The sequence below is a fragment of the Natator depressus genome, chromosome 2, assembly GCF_965152275.1.
Source record: "Natator depressus isolate rNatDep1 chromosome 2, rNatDep2.hap1, whole genome shotgun sequence".
In the NCBI taxonomy this organism is placed as follows: domain Eukaryota; kingdom Metazoa; phylum Chordata; order Testudines; family Cheloniidae; genus Natator; species Natator depressus.
Window position 1 is genome coordinate 186420521 of NC_134235.1, and position 15265 is coordinate 186435785.

The 15265-nt window shown below is 40.9% G+C and overlaps 1 protein-coding gene and 1 pseudogene across 2 annotated transcripts in view; both read left to right on the top strand.

Annotated features, from left to right (window-relative positions):
* CPNE4 (copine 4) overlaps window positions 1-15265 on the top strand; it is a 321822-nt gene that overhangs the window by 127252 nt on the left and 179305 nt on the right. The gene's annotated exons all lie outside the window — the stretch shown is intronic.
* On the top strand, window positions 2013-2459 carry LOC141982959 (small ribosomal subunit protein uS19 pseudogene; annotated as a pseudogene).

Consider the following 15265-nt stretch of genomic DNA (forward strand, 5'->3'; position numbering starts at 1 on the left):
CTGCCAGACACTCCAATCAGTGCCTTGGTCCTCTACTCACTTTAAAGCCATTACTCCTGTGCTCACGCCTTTTCTTCCTATTTCAAGCAGTCTCTTCTCCTCCAGGCCCCTGTCTTTTGTCTGGACTTTCTCTCCACAGCTGCAATCACCACTCTTCATTAATTTGCACCTTACTGCCTGATACTGCCTCTCAAAATTACAACCTACTAATAGGGTTCCTGTTGCTTACTCCTTACTGGTGCTCTGTCTCCTCCTTCTATTTTCACATAACTCAGCGCACTGGCTACTGGAGAGGGTGAGCGATGTTACTCAAATAACCCCAGCCTTCTTGCATCCAGCCATATAATGCACTGCAGTAACTGGATCTCGTATCTGAAAAGGTTTGATTGCATCTTTAAGGCTTGAACTAATCCAGAATTCTGCTGACACATCATTTCTACTTTACTTGTTTCTTCTATTATGACAGCTTCTTGGCTTCCAATTATAAGTCTTTTTAAGATAGCAACATTATAATAATTGTCTTGAGAAGTGAAGTTATTTTTGCATTTGTTTGTAGCACCACGGTGATTCCATTGCTCAGCCTGATTTGTGACTGTTTTCAGTGCAATATAGAGGGCTAAATTCTGATCCCATTTACACTGATATTAAATGTGGAGTAAATCCATTGACTTCAGTGCCCTAACTCCGGATTTGCATCTGACCTTTACTATTTCTAAAAAATTAATTGCCTGCAGCTTAGTCTTAATGAAAACTTACAGGGAGGATTCTACCATTTCAGAGTTGGTTTAGTTTTCAACTAAAAGGGTTATTTTGGAATTCTTTGCAGAGTTAACTAATGTTTCTTAGTTCCCAAGATCAGCACTACAAACAATATGCAAAAACATTTGTACACAACAATTACTTGAGGAAGTTATATCCTGAAAGAGTATGACATTTTGGCTGTGTTAATTCCCCTAAATGTCATGTGTTTGTTTTTTGCAGTGTTGTAGCCATGTTGGTCCCAGGATATTAGAGAGACAAAGTGGGTGAGGTAATATCTTTTATTGAACCAGTTTCTGTTGGTGAGAGAGACAAGCTTTCTAGCTTATGCAGAGCTCTTCTTCAGGTCTGGGAAAGGTACTCAGTGTCACAGCTAAATATAAGGTGGAACAGATTGTTTAGCATAAGTAGTTATTTGTTTCATCCTTATGCTGAAGGTTTCCTTAATGTAATTATTTTCTTCAGTAGGTTTAATGTAACATAGACCAGCTATGGTCTTCATGGTATAAAAACCTACTCAGATAAACCCTCAGAATTTTGTAATGAGAAGTACAGGAGAAAATATGCCTTCTTGGGGGTGGAGTGTGAGGGGGCGGGGGGGGGGGTTAGAGTAGCCTGGAATCTTTGTGGAGCTTATGTTTTATCCTCCTGTTGCTCTAGAAACATCTGCATGGGGCATGAGGCCCCTGTGGGCCTCTCTATGATGCACCCTTAGCCTCCCATGCTGCCACAGGTTTTGCCACCTACCTCTTTGAGGGGGCTAGTAGGTGTGGAGCTTGGAGCAACATTAAGTTTCAAGTGGATTCCTCTAGGTCTTTAGAAGATCCTGCCATGAAGAGCGGCTTCACTTTCCCCAGTATGCCTTAACTCCATTGTAATTGTGTGAGAGGGCTTCTTCTGTTGACTCTAGGGAGAGAGGGAGACTGTAGCAGGGGATTCGGTACCTTGGCCTTTTTTTGCCGATTTTTGCTTGACTCTGCCCATATAAAGAGCGGGAAGCACAGAGCCCCCACTTACTACATATTAAGAGAACCAAAATAGTCTTGCAACCTCGGTATTGTCAAAGAGTAAGCCACAACTTTCTTGTGAAGAGAGAGACACAATAGGGTTTTATTCTTTGATCATTGCATGGATTAACAATAGTGGGAGCAGCCCATATAAATCCTACTGCATTATCAAGATAAGAGGCTCCCTTTGAGTTTGTTCATCTGTTTAGCTTCCACCATCTTGGCCACGTCTATTCGGAAAGAGACGCGGCCAAGATGGCGGAAGTCGAACAGAAGAAGAAACAGACCTTTAGGAAATTCACCTACAGAGGTGTGGATCTGGATCAGCTCCTCGATATGTCCTAGGAGCAGCTGATGCAGCTGTACAGTGCTCGCCAGCGCAGGTGTCTGAACCGCGGCCTGCGTCGTAAGCAGCATTCCCTACTGAAGTGCCTTCGCAAGGCCAAGAAGGAGGCCCCTCCCATGGAGAAGCCAGAGGTAGTCAAAACTCACCTGCGCGACATGATCATCCTCCCCGAGATGGTGAGCAGCGTGGTTGGCGTATACAACGACAAAACCTTCAACCAGGTGGAAATCAAGCCCGAGGTGATTGGCCACTACCTGGGTGAGTTTTCCATCACTTACAAGCCAGTGAAACACGGCAGACCTGGTATCCATGCCACCCACTCATCTAGGTTCGTTCCTCTGAAGTAAATGATGCTTCGGGGAAATGTTTCCCTTTGACTTTGTTTAGCTAAGAATCCGATGCAAATAATGAACTTTCATATTCCATGAAAAATAAGGTTGTCCGCTCTGAACATCCCTGAACCAGAGTCGATTCGAAATCTGTATCAACATTCTGCAGCTTGCACCTGTCCTTAATGGAATGCATTGAAAGTAACATTTCCACATACTGTTTTGAGTCTGGATAAGTACTAGATGGTACAGGGGAAAAAATCATTAAACAAACTATTAAAGTGCAGAATTTCAGAATGTTCTCTGGTGGTCCAATCGCATCTAAAAGCCAGTGATAGGCATGTGGTTGAAACCATGAGGAATACTTTGAAAATATGCTTCTCAGAGTGCTTTGCTTATCCCATTGAGACAACTGTACATATCAGTCACCTTTTGTCTTACATTTTCAGTTCTGTACCTTCAAAAAAAAATAATCCCAATCTCATAGAAGTCTTAGTTCACCTGCCATCAAGTCGTTCTTTTGCGTCAAAAAAATTATAACCTCCCTCATTAATGAGCTTATCCTTATCACTTGAAAAAGTTAACTTCTATTGTCTTTGTCTAAAAATAGTGCAAGCCTGCTTTGAAATTTTGGAAAATGTATAAATGTAATAATTTAAAAATAGGCTTTGAAAATTCATTTTCTCTTTTGGCAATGTTGGTTGCCATGGAGTTCAAGTAATAGGTTGTGATGTTTAACACTGAATTAATTACTACTTCTCACTCACAGAGAACATCTAATTATACATATTCATGAAGAACAGTGTTTGGCGTTCCTCAGGGAGAAAATATTCCTTTTTTTAATACAGTCTATACATACATTTGGGACTGGAATGGGTCTGATGCATGCATATCTTTCAATAGCACTTTTTTAGGTGTTAAATTGTTTCCATAGCGTGTTTAACAAAGTGTGTAGTTTTAAAATTAATCTATCTTAGCTGAACTGGTTTGTGTTATGGTCACTTACATTTAACAGAACTGAAATTGTCCATCCTTTAAAAATATTCCTATATATGTATATATGTGTAAATCTTCTGCCAGGTGGAGCCAGCAGCAACAAGGGCCGGGTTCAGTGTCTAGGGGTTTCTTTTCAACAATACAACACAAAACCATCTTGAGCCCCCACCCAGTGACCTGGGACAATTACACACCACCCCCTGGGCACCTCTAAGAGGCAATACTTCCTCTCTTGCAAGCACAGGGTCTGCGTGTAGCAAAAACTTTTAATAAAAGGAGGGAAGTAACTCAGCATTAAATTGGGAAAACACCACAACTAGGGTTCATAAACATAAACCATGAGCAAAAGACCCACCCCCAAGAATGTTGGGCAGTGTCCTTTTCCCCTCAGGGTCTTAAGTCCAGCAACCCAAAAGTCCCTTTAACATCCTGTCCCTTCTTTGCACCCCACTTACAGTTGCTGTCCTTGGCCAGTGCAGCCAAAAGGTTCATCCGCAGAGTTCACCTCCCACCCTGGGTGGAAGGGGGGGTAAGGAGGCACCTTACACGCTCCGCTGCTTGGGCACTCGCTCGTTGCCCCGCCAGCCGATTACCACGCCTCTGCGGGGCTCTGCTCTGGCCCTCTCTGCCAGCCCGCCACTTGCCAAGATGTCTTCAGGGCTCACCACTGAACACAGCTCTCAGTGATTTCAGCTGTTAGTGGGGGATCCTCACTGCTGGTGCACACTGGGTAGTCTCTTGCAATAGAGACACTGTCCCAAAGTAGTTCTAATACCTAGACCTAGGTATCAGAGCTCTCAGGTCCAGATTTTCAGCTTGATTTATGCCAGTTGGGTATTTGACTCGCAATTCTACAAGTAAGTTATTGTATATTTGCTAGTTCTGCAAAGCTTTACAGTCCTGAAACCTTTAATTTAATGAAAAGGAATACTTGTGGCACCTTAGAGACTAACCAATTTATTTGAGCATGAGGTTAGTCTCTAAGGTGCCACAAGTACTCCTTTTCTTTTTGCGAATACAGACTAACACAGCTTTTACTCTGAAACCTTTAATTTAATGAGTAGTTTATAGCCAGACCTGGCACTGAAAGCTATTCATCTAATAAGTAAGTCTCCAATTTAGGAAAGCATATCTACACTGCAACTGCACTAACCCAGAGCTTGGACCCACAGGCCCAGAACCCTGCAGGGCTGGAGGGTCTGAGTTTGAGTGAAGCCAGGACCCAGGGTCCGAGCTCTATTTCTTTGCAGTGTGGCCACAGCCCCGCTTGACTCAAGTCCTTGGAGTCATCCACAAGTATCCCACAATTCCATGGGACAACTTCCTTGATCTTCTCTATCCCAACAATCTGCAACCCTCTCTATTGAAAATGGAAGCCTCCCTCCACCCCACCCGACCTGGCAAACAGCAGCAGCTCAGGTCAGTATTAACCCATAAAATATAATGTAGACGCTCAAGCCCGGGGTTCCCTAATATGAGTCAGCTGACTTGAGTCCAGGGCCGGCTCTAGGCTGAAATGCCGCCCCACGCACGTGCTTGCTCTGCTGGTGCCTGGAGCCGGTCCTGCTTGAGTCCCACTAACCCTGGGCTTACATTGCAGTATAGACATACCTTAAAGAGTTGCATGATCAGGCTCTTCATCTTACTCTGTGAAACTATCCCAGAAGATACAGCCAAAATAGTCCTGTTTAGTCATGGCTTTCATTTTAGTTTTGTTTTGAAACACGATCCTAAATTAAAGTGAAGATTTTTAACAAATGTCCTGATGATTGCAGTACTTTTGCACATAACTATCTTACGCAAATAGGATCTGATCTTCTGCCATTGAAGTTTATAGCAAAGTGCCTATTGACCTCAGTGGTACAAGAGCAAGTTGATGATGAGTCTGTTTCCCCCTCAATATAAATACGGTTGTCTCCCATTGGCATTAAGGGGACTTACACATGTATGTCAAGGGGAGAATATGGTCCCTTACCCTTTTTATCTCAGCTGATAAGACATTTTTAGTTTTTTTATTGAAAAGACAATGGTTATTTTAGAAACTATTCTTTCTTTGATTGCCATGTACTGTCTGTATAATATTCTACTGGTAATGTTAATATCAAATTCATCCAGGGATTTGGTGGAGATAAGCTGGAAACAGTTCTAGACAAAACTGAAGTAAATTATTTGAATCTGTTTGATAAACATTGCCCATGGAGAGATTTTGTGAAAACCAAAGGGATTGAGTATTACTGTAATTAACTAGGAATGATGAGATTTGAAATCTCTGGTGAATTTTCTGCCATCAACAGTGTGTTCCACTTCCTAATAATGATAAGCTGTACTATCTTTTTTTATATTAAAAGTCATAATAGTGAATAAACAAAGGCAGGGATTTCATGAGTGTCTGAACTTTTTCTATCTGTCCACCCTCAGTCTTTCAAATTCTGTCCATTGATGTGTATCTCTTCAAGTTAATGAGATCTACATTACCCATGCCTGTACATCCAAGGACAGAATTTGGACAATCTTTTCTTCTTTCTTTATCTTCCTGCACCCCCAGGTGCATAGGGGCGGCCACCAGTTTCTACCATTTATTTCAGTCTTGTGCTGGTCTGTTCAGGCTTCTGAGTGTCATGTCAATGGATTTGACTTCTTTCTCTATTGTTCTGCATAATGTTTCTCTAGGTTTGCCCTCTTTTTCTTTTTCCAGGTAGTGTCCCTATTATCACTTGCTATGGAAGTCATGTTGGTAACATCCTTAAAGCATGTCCCAAATATGTCTATCATCATCATCTTACCATGTTTGATGCATTAGGTTGGTTTGCTCTCCTTAAAATTTCTGATGTTGAAATAAATTATTTTAGATGAATTCAGAAAATCTTTTGCAAGCATTTACTTCAGAATGAGTTCATCTTCTTAACAATTTCTGTTATAGATTTCCATGACGCTGCTCCATAAAAGAGAGACATGATGCTGGTGTAAAATGTTCACGTTTTAGTATCCGTGCCAGTCATGCTACTTTTCCAAATCTTTTCAAGTTTATGAAAGGTGTTTGCTTGCCTTTAGTTGTCTCTGCAAACCATTGGCTGATGTTGTCACCATCTCTGATGGCACATTTGGCGTTAGCATGTAGATCCTTGATGATTCTCATTATTTTTCTTCGTATTTCTTGGTATGCCATAATTTTCAAAAGACTGTTTCTGCGTACACTGTCAAAAGCCTTCTGGAAATCAATAAAATGTATCACAATGGGCTCTTGCCACTCCACACTTTGTTCTATAATATGTCTGAGAACAACAGTATGATTTTCATGTAATCTCAGTGGTCTAAAACCTCCTTGTTCCTCTCTAAATTGGAAATCTGTTTTTTTCTTGATACATTCTGGGATAATGTTGCGCATGATGCTTCCAGGCATTGAGAGTAATGTGATTTCTTTCCAGTTACTGCAGTTGGTAAGGTCACCCTTCTTTAGCAATTGTACTTTAAGGTCTCTTTTCCCCTGGGTTGGGAATTTAGACAATAGCACATCTGGATTATGCTAATTTTCTGTGATTTTATATTTGAATATAAAATTAGTGTGTTTAGAATATAGGGAGAGATCATCCTTTAACTTTGCCACTTTTAAAATTGATAGGTCAGCTAATTAGGTTCTCAGAAGCTAAGATGATGGAGACTATACAGATTTTAGATAGACCGATAGTTTTTGGTCAGAAAGAGAATTAAAGTTGCCAGTGGGATTTGGAAGTCTAAACTTCTCACTTACCAATCATGTTAAAGGTCGGTGGTGGTGCTAAGCATAAGGAAACTAAACAATTGTTTAGGGCCCCAAGCATCTCAAGGGCCCCTGATTTAGTATTATTCTCCCCCCCCCTCACCCCGCCCCAAAATACTGTTCATCGTCTTTAATGTGGACATTTTAACAAGTGTATTAGTATGTGGTGTTAGTAACTTGAATATGTCTGGCTGGAGCTAGCTCTTCTGTGTTTTTTACAAGCATTGAGCCTGAAGGTCGGGGAAAATTATAGCAATAAAGAGGAATGTGGCGGGGGAAGGGAGTGGAAAACCTGGCTGTGTCTGTGGATTTGCACTTTCATGGTTCTCTCACCTGGCCTAGCAACTGGCATTTGATAAAGAGGGTGTTTCAAAAATATAGTGCCTGGCCCACAGGGGTTTGAAGTAGCATTTGCCAGCTATCATCAGCCAGCTGGTTTTGCTAATTCCCCGTAAGAGAGAAGCGAAAGAAAGAGATTCTCCAATCTTCCTCCACAGACTATCGCCAATTTTCTCCTTGTTTCCAACAGATTCTCTGCTTTCCTACCCAACATTGGAAGAGGATGTTAGCTGGAATCCAGCTGAGGTCGGCGGGCCAGATTCTGATTTGGATTACATCAGTGTAAATCTGGAGTTAAAGGAGTTCCTCCAGGTTTACACTAGTGTAACAGAAATCAGAATCTCGCCTGGTGAGTGTGACGTCTGTTGGAAGTTCATTAATTCTCATTATCTTTACCTCCTGGTCCTGTACCAGTTTGGACAATGGAGGAGGTGGAACAGAGAGTGAAGCTTTGCTCTTGTGCTGTCACGGCTGTAGCACTATCACCAATTTTCTTTGGCTCTCACAAGCCGCACTAACACGCTGTTGCCTTTCAGGCCCTGTTGGTTTGCTGTGGCAGTGGACATAGCAGTAACATGCACAAAAGCCTCTGTTTGTGCTCTGATTCATGGTAACGCTCTGCTAGGAGTTAGAACAGTAGCAGCATGACCATTAAATTTCTCCCTTGTGGGTTTTATCTGTTTTTATTATAACACCTGTCAAAATGTCTGATAGCTTTCTCCTAGTCTTGGAGGCTGTGCAAGTGCGCTAAGGAGAGGAAACTTCAGGAAGTTATTGTACGTTATATACAAGGTGTGGCAAGAGGCAATGGTAAGGTTTTGTTGGTAGCTGTTGATGCAGTGCAGTAATTGTGCGGTAGTGCTCGGACAATAATGGCACCTATTGTGCTCTATCCAGAGCTCTAGGAAGGATCACTGATGCCTTCAACAGTCTGAAGAGGTGAAGCCACTAAGGCTCCATCCATACTACAGCTCTTCTAGGAGTTTATAACTAGTTCGTGTCACGATTGCTTCCAGACATGATTGTTATCCACACAACCCAAGGTTAAAATAATCAGTAGCTAACTGTATTTTGCCCCTGCCAGAGACTCAGGCTTCCGGTTTGCCTCCCTGTAGCCAGTTTGAAACATTGTTTTTTGTGATATGGACAGGTGCTTGTGTAACTGGTTTGGCCAGTCCCCTTCCTCCCAGCTTTCTCAGTGGTAGCCGGACACCCGAGAGTACACTGCACCATATGCTGCTGGCGCAGCTCTGGGTTCATAATCCAAAATATATAATATAAAAATCAATATAATATTGTTACCCTTTTTGACCTGAGCAATTAGCCAAACCAGGTTGTTTCCACTAGGTGGAGAAATTGTTGATGTAGTCAGGTATTTCTTTGATGCAATCCTGTTTATTTACAAAGAATATACAGTTTTTTCAACTTTATGCTCTTTATATTTAACATTTGAAGCACAGGATAGTACAATCACCCAAGACAATAAAACATCCTAAACACAATGTCCCTCACTAGTTCACCCTTCCCGTGGGAATCCTTGAGGGACCATCTATGTCCCGTCAGGCAGGCAGGCAAGATCCTCCAACCCCTTGCTAGCCTGCTGCTGCAGCAGCTTCCCTCATCTTAATCTGGTGCAAAATGTCACTCTTCTCCCACTTTCCCCCTGTGAGTCCCGTTGTCAACTTCTGCTGGGGTCACCTGCTTCTTTTGTTCTACCTCTTGGTAATTGTCCGGTGCTCTCAAGTTTCCCTTCCTCCTTCAGACAAGAGGAGGAAGTTTCTTCACCCAGCTAGAGTAAACCCGTTTTCAAAAGGTGTTTTACTTTGAATAGATGATCCTTCAGTGCTGCTCAACATATCTCATTTTATTTTTTAGGTAACTTTATAGTTTTTAATTTAACTCCTTGATTTGATTAGCCTTAATGCTGTTTTCCGTTAGTATGGTGATGATTTAGAATGTATCAACATGTTGATATGATTTTGACTCATCATTCTTTTTCAGCTAACTCTGGCCCGCTTTTGTACAAGTTCACTTCAGTCACTTGGCTGAAGATAAACTGCAAAACCACTGTGTTCCGATTTTAATATTTTATAGTGATGTCGGATTTCAAATTAAACCTAACTTGTCTGTATTCAAGAAAATGAAATCCAACCAACTTGAAAGTTGTCATTAGTTTCTGACATGCTTTCAGGAAGCAAATGTATGGAAGAAATTAAAATGTGTAAACACATTAGCAGCTTTAGTGAGGATAGTTGTAGTTAATATTTAAACCAGTAAGTATCTATGTAGCACTTTCTGCCCAAAACATGCTTTTTACTGTATATCAATGCAATTAAAATCACATCAGAATTTGCTCATTTCTTATCGGTTTTGTTCATGTAAATGCAAAAATAAATCCTGTTTTAGCTGATTAATATTTTTAAAGGGCTTTGAGATCCTTGGGTGAAAGATGGTGTAGGAGTGCTAGGTATTATAATGGGGTTGATTTCTTCATCCCTCCCCCCTCTCTCCCCATAGGTGTGCTTTTAAATTGGGATCTTAGCTTATTAACATAGTCATTGATATAAAATTATACTACGGATAATGAGAGAACTCTTTCCGAAGGGGGAGACATGGCTTTCATGTGTCTTCAATGTGAGTCTGAGCTGACCACTAAAGGAAGATCTTTGGGTGGTTCCTAGTATAGTCTAACTCATGAGATGATAGCACAGTGTTCAGTATAATCCAGTCAAGACAGAAGTCTGTGTTCCAGAATGGCCCATAACTCTACCTTACAGCCAAAGCTGGGGGAAGAAAGGTAAATCCATTTTGCAGAGGATTTCCATATTTTGAAATTTGGTTTCATTCTGAATGACACACCCTCCCCATGGCAAATTTGGTGTGAAAGGGAATGGAGCCCTGGCTCTGGCATAGTCTGCTTGGTGGTCCGCCCCAGGACCAGTGACCTGGAGCCCAGGCTGCTGAGGAGCTTGAGCTCTCAGGCTCTTGGCTCCCCATCAGCCCACCAGAGCTGCTGAGCAGACAAGCAGTTAACCTGGCAAGAAACTTTGTTGTAATCAAACAGCTTCTACAGAACGTTTCCGTGAAGATGAATCAGCAAATTTTGACCAAAAAAACATTCTCTCCAGCTCTGCTTACAGCCAGATCCTGTCTTGGGTTCCACGGTGGGGTCCAGAAACGTTCCCTCACTCGTTGCCACCTGCTCATTCATACACAGAGACCTTCCATTCTTCTCTGGGTTGCTTCCTTCCTTTTGGTCTGTTGTGTTTTCTCTGGCCTCACAAGGACACTGGTGTTGGCCTTGCTTTTCTTTAAGTCCCTAGCCACTTCAAGCTTCTCCCTGTGCTCCTTAGCTCCACTTATCTTCTGGGTGATCTCTAACCCCGCTCCGACTTATCTGTCAACTCCCCAAGACATCTACATGTCCTCCTCAAGCACAAAGAGATGCCCCAGAAAAGCTGGTTGCCTTGCACTAGTTATCCATCATCAAATATGATGGTATCCAGTAGGAAGTGTAGTCCAGTAGATAGGGCACAGGACTGGGGAGTCAGGAGACCTGGATTCTAATTCTGGATCTGCCACTAGCCTGCTCTGTGGCCTTGAGCAAGTCTTCTCTTCTGTCTGTGCATGTGTTTCCACTTCGTTTTTCTCTGTTTTGAGTGTAAGCTCTTCTAAGCAGGGGCTGTCTCTCACTATGTGTTGGTACAATACACACTGGGCACCGTGGGCACCGATCTGGATAGGGCTGCTATTCTAATACAAACAATAGGAATCTAGGAATTTCATCTCGTGGACATCAAAATGCATTGCCTTTTTACAATAATGTCTTTTTACATTGTATTTTTACAATAAAGAAATGAAAACTGGTCATCTCCTCAAAAGCCTAAGTCTGGCCTCAATAGTAGATATTATGTTAGAGCTAAGCACTGGAGTTTGATTTGACTGGCAGTTAGAGATACATTCTGATGCTGCTGTATCTCAGGGTTACTGCTGTTCTCCAATATGTGTCATGAGACATGAGTGTCATTCAAGAAGCTGTTCGTCATTCAAGAAGCTATACAGTATACTCAGTTTGACAGTGAGGAAAAAATACCACTACTTGTGTCTGGTTAGCATATGAAAGTCTCACCCTTCTGTATAGACAGTTGTTTCTGATTTTAGATGTAGAATACATTCAGGAGGTGTGGTGGTGGTGGGGGAACCAACAGCCACAAGTGGTACACTTGAAACTCCACCCATAAATCAAGTTCCACCCTCTTGAGATGCAAAAAAGAGACTCTCTGACTGCTCAGAGGTCCAGAATGCGGGTTCAGTGCTGGACTTCTTGGGATGGGCTTGAACTTCATGGGATTCAGTTATGCTCTTGGGCTCTGCTGAGCAACCTGGGCTCAGCTCCCTCTCACTGGGTCTCAGCTGCCCCATAAGCTCTGCTGCTTGACTCCCCTTGATGGGCCATGAATGTCTCCCAGGCTTCTTTATTCCCCTCTGGTTTGTCGATTTTACAGATCATAATGGTAAAAAAAAAAAAAATTGATACCCTGCTCAGAGTTCAAGCTCCAGCTACATGTAACACCCAAATGAGATGTTGCACTAGATTTTGCAGATCTTCGTAATATATCTGAATCTCTTCTTCTTGGTGTACTTTGATAAGCAGTGAAGGAATTTAACAATACTGATATTTAAATTAGCATTGTTAGATTTCAGTTTTAAAACCCCAGTGAGATTAATGGGGCAGTTCACAGCTCTCAAGGCTATTGTTGTAGGAGGTCTTTAGACTCAGGAAGACAGCACAGCAATGGTGGTTCATATTTTAAAAGTAATATTTGCAACCCAAAGACTGGAGGTTTAATTTTTAAATATGAATACTTCAGATTATTGAGCACAAAAGCAAGTACCAGCTCGCTGAGCTTCTGTGAACTCGCCCAGCTTGACCCCTGAAGACAGTGGCAGATATCACACAGGGTAATGCATGCAATAGATTTGCCTTTTGTATGAAACATTGTTCTTGCAGTGCTATTTTTCAGCTATTTCACTGGCCTGTAATTTCTGCAGCTCCACATCTCTTCCCTCTTTTCTCAGGTCTAAGAAATGTAGCAAAGTATGTTATAACCATCTCAGTGATTTTCAGGTCATACAGCAGGTATCCTCTGCAATAACAACCCTAGGAAAAGGCAGAATAAATATTTCATCTTTCATTTATTAAAAAGTAATGTGGTTTGTAACACTGTTCTTGGGAGCACTCACCTGTGCCTGAGTGTATCACACAAAGGTTTTGGGTTTTTTTGAGTGTTTCAGACAAAAGCTTGAACATCTGTTCTGCACATCTGGCCACAATCCAAGCACTGGAAATATTTTTTAGATTTTTTTAATTGAAAATCATGGATATCTTCTGATTTATGCATTTTCTGACATGACCCTGTTCTAATCTTGGACTGCCATTGATTTATGTTGTTTACATGAGAATATATTTTAACATGCTCTAAAGTTTTGGGTTTTTCAAAGGAAAGTTGCTGCAAGGTAGAAAATAATTGAATTTTAATCTGAATTACCTCTAATTTTTAATATAATCCAGGCGTTGCCTGAACACTAACTATTTTGCCTGCTCTTGATGATGATAGTAGTTACTGTATATGGTGTGGGCTGCCTTTGAATGACATGGGGTGAAAATACGATCATTTACAACTAAAGTCCAATTCAGCAGACAGTCCATATTCAGCCGAGCACTTTAGTATGTACATAACTGTAGGCACAGGCATAAAGCCTATTAACTTCATTTGAACGTAAGCAGCTGCTTAAAGTTAAACATGTGCATATGCTTTGCTGAATAGGGATCAACTTCAGTACAGGCTTAAATTCATTGCTGAATTAGGGCCTAGAAGAGGATGATTTACATGTACACGTGTAATGTAAATCATAAAGAGGTCTATTGAGAAAATGATATTTTAGACTCAGGTCTTCATGGGAAGGCTGACTTCTGGTCTGAGACTCTGGACTTTGTGGAGAGGGCGGATTTCTTGTAGTGAAAACAGGACTAGAAATGTGGAGACCCATCTTTTGTTCAAAGATTTGCTATACTCTATTGAAAACAAAAACAGTACCTCATCATTTATCTGGATTACAGGAGTACTTTGAGCCTCCAGCAATTGGGCTAGATGCTGTATGGATATTAGAACTGGTCAAGATTTTTTGACCAGAAGGTTTTACCAAAAAAAAAAAAAAGGGGGTATCAACAAAATCAATATTTTTCATGGGAAAAGGTCAATTTCAACAAAATATTTTGATGCGAATATTCTAAATTAAAGGTTTTGTTTTGAATCAGTATTTTAACTCACGATGTTTCAAATTGACCAAAATATGTTATATGTAAAATATGTTCCTTTCAACATTTCCAAATCTAAGTTTTTGGAACATTTTGTTCCATAGCAATTTTTGATATTTTGTCTTTTCATCCCAAAATAAATGTCAAAATATTGGAATTTCCTCTAGGATGGAAATTCTGTTTTCTGAACAGCTCTAATAGATATCTAGCCCTTTGAGACATCTCTAAAGGGGCATGATTTTTTAAAAAAGAGTTGGGTACCAACCTTCTGAAAATCAGGCCCTCTTCAAGTGCTTCTGGTCGGGCATCCAAAAATTGAGGTACCCAAAATCAATAGTAATTTTTGAAAATTTTGGTTCTAAGCAAAGATATCAGTTCCTGCCATGTGGAGTTTACAATCTGCAGAGAAAGATATAATATGATCCAGTGGTTGGAAGTTGAAGCTAGACAAATTCACACTGGAAGTAAGGTGTACATTTTTAACAGTGAGATTAATTATCCATTGGAACAATTTACCACGGGTCATAGTGGACTCTTCATCACTGGCAATTTCTAAATCAAGATTGGATGTTCTTCTAAAAGATCTGCTCTAGGAATTATTTTGGGGACGTTCTATGGCCCATGCTATTCAGGGGGTCAGATTAGATGATCATAGTGGTCCCTTCGGGTCTTAGAATCAATTAATTTTGTTCTGAGACAACAGAGGGGAAAAAAACAGTGAAAGGGTGAGGAAGAATGGTGAGGTAAAACAATACTTGTTTCTTTTATTACACTTTCCACTTCTTGTGAGTCATGACTGAGTTATGACCTGAGCTATTTGACCCCAATTCCCACTTTACTTCGGAGAAACTAGTGCCGGTGTTGGCACTAAGCTGGAGTAGTCCTAACATTTCCCATGTGAGAGGTCTGGGATTCATCTAACACCTGAATGGGAATGCAAAGGAAAGGCTCTTTTCCCTTGCAAACTCATACAGGGACAGACACAATCTGTTCCGTTATCAGTTGGTGTCATTTTGTTCTCTGAAGTTTTAGAGAAATAGTCCAAATTTAAAATTGATTAGTAAATATTGAGTAGGCTCGAGGTTACTCACTGAGAATTTTGTGAAAGATAGGTATAGGTTAAGGTATACAGTTGTAACCTTGTTTATTATTTTAAGATTAAAAAACATACTGTTGACATTGTGTATATGCTGTCCTGAAACCCATTGACAATGAATGGATCCAATTAGTTGGGATGGGACAGATAAAATTACAATATAGTGAATATATGGCTGATTAGATTGCTCTATTTATAGGGCGCGTTTTAGGAAATTCCTATATACTTTAGTGTTTTACTTATAATGAAAACAATGATAGATAATCACTAGGTCAAGGTTTCAGTCATTATCTTCAAGGCCCTCCATGGAATCAGCC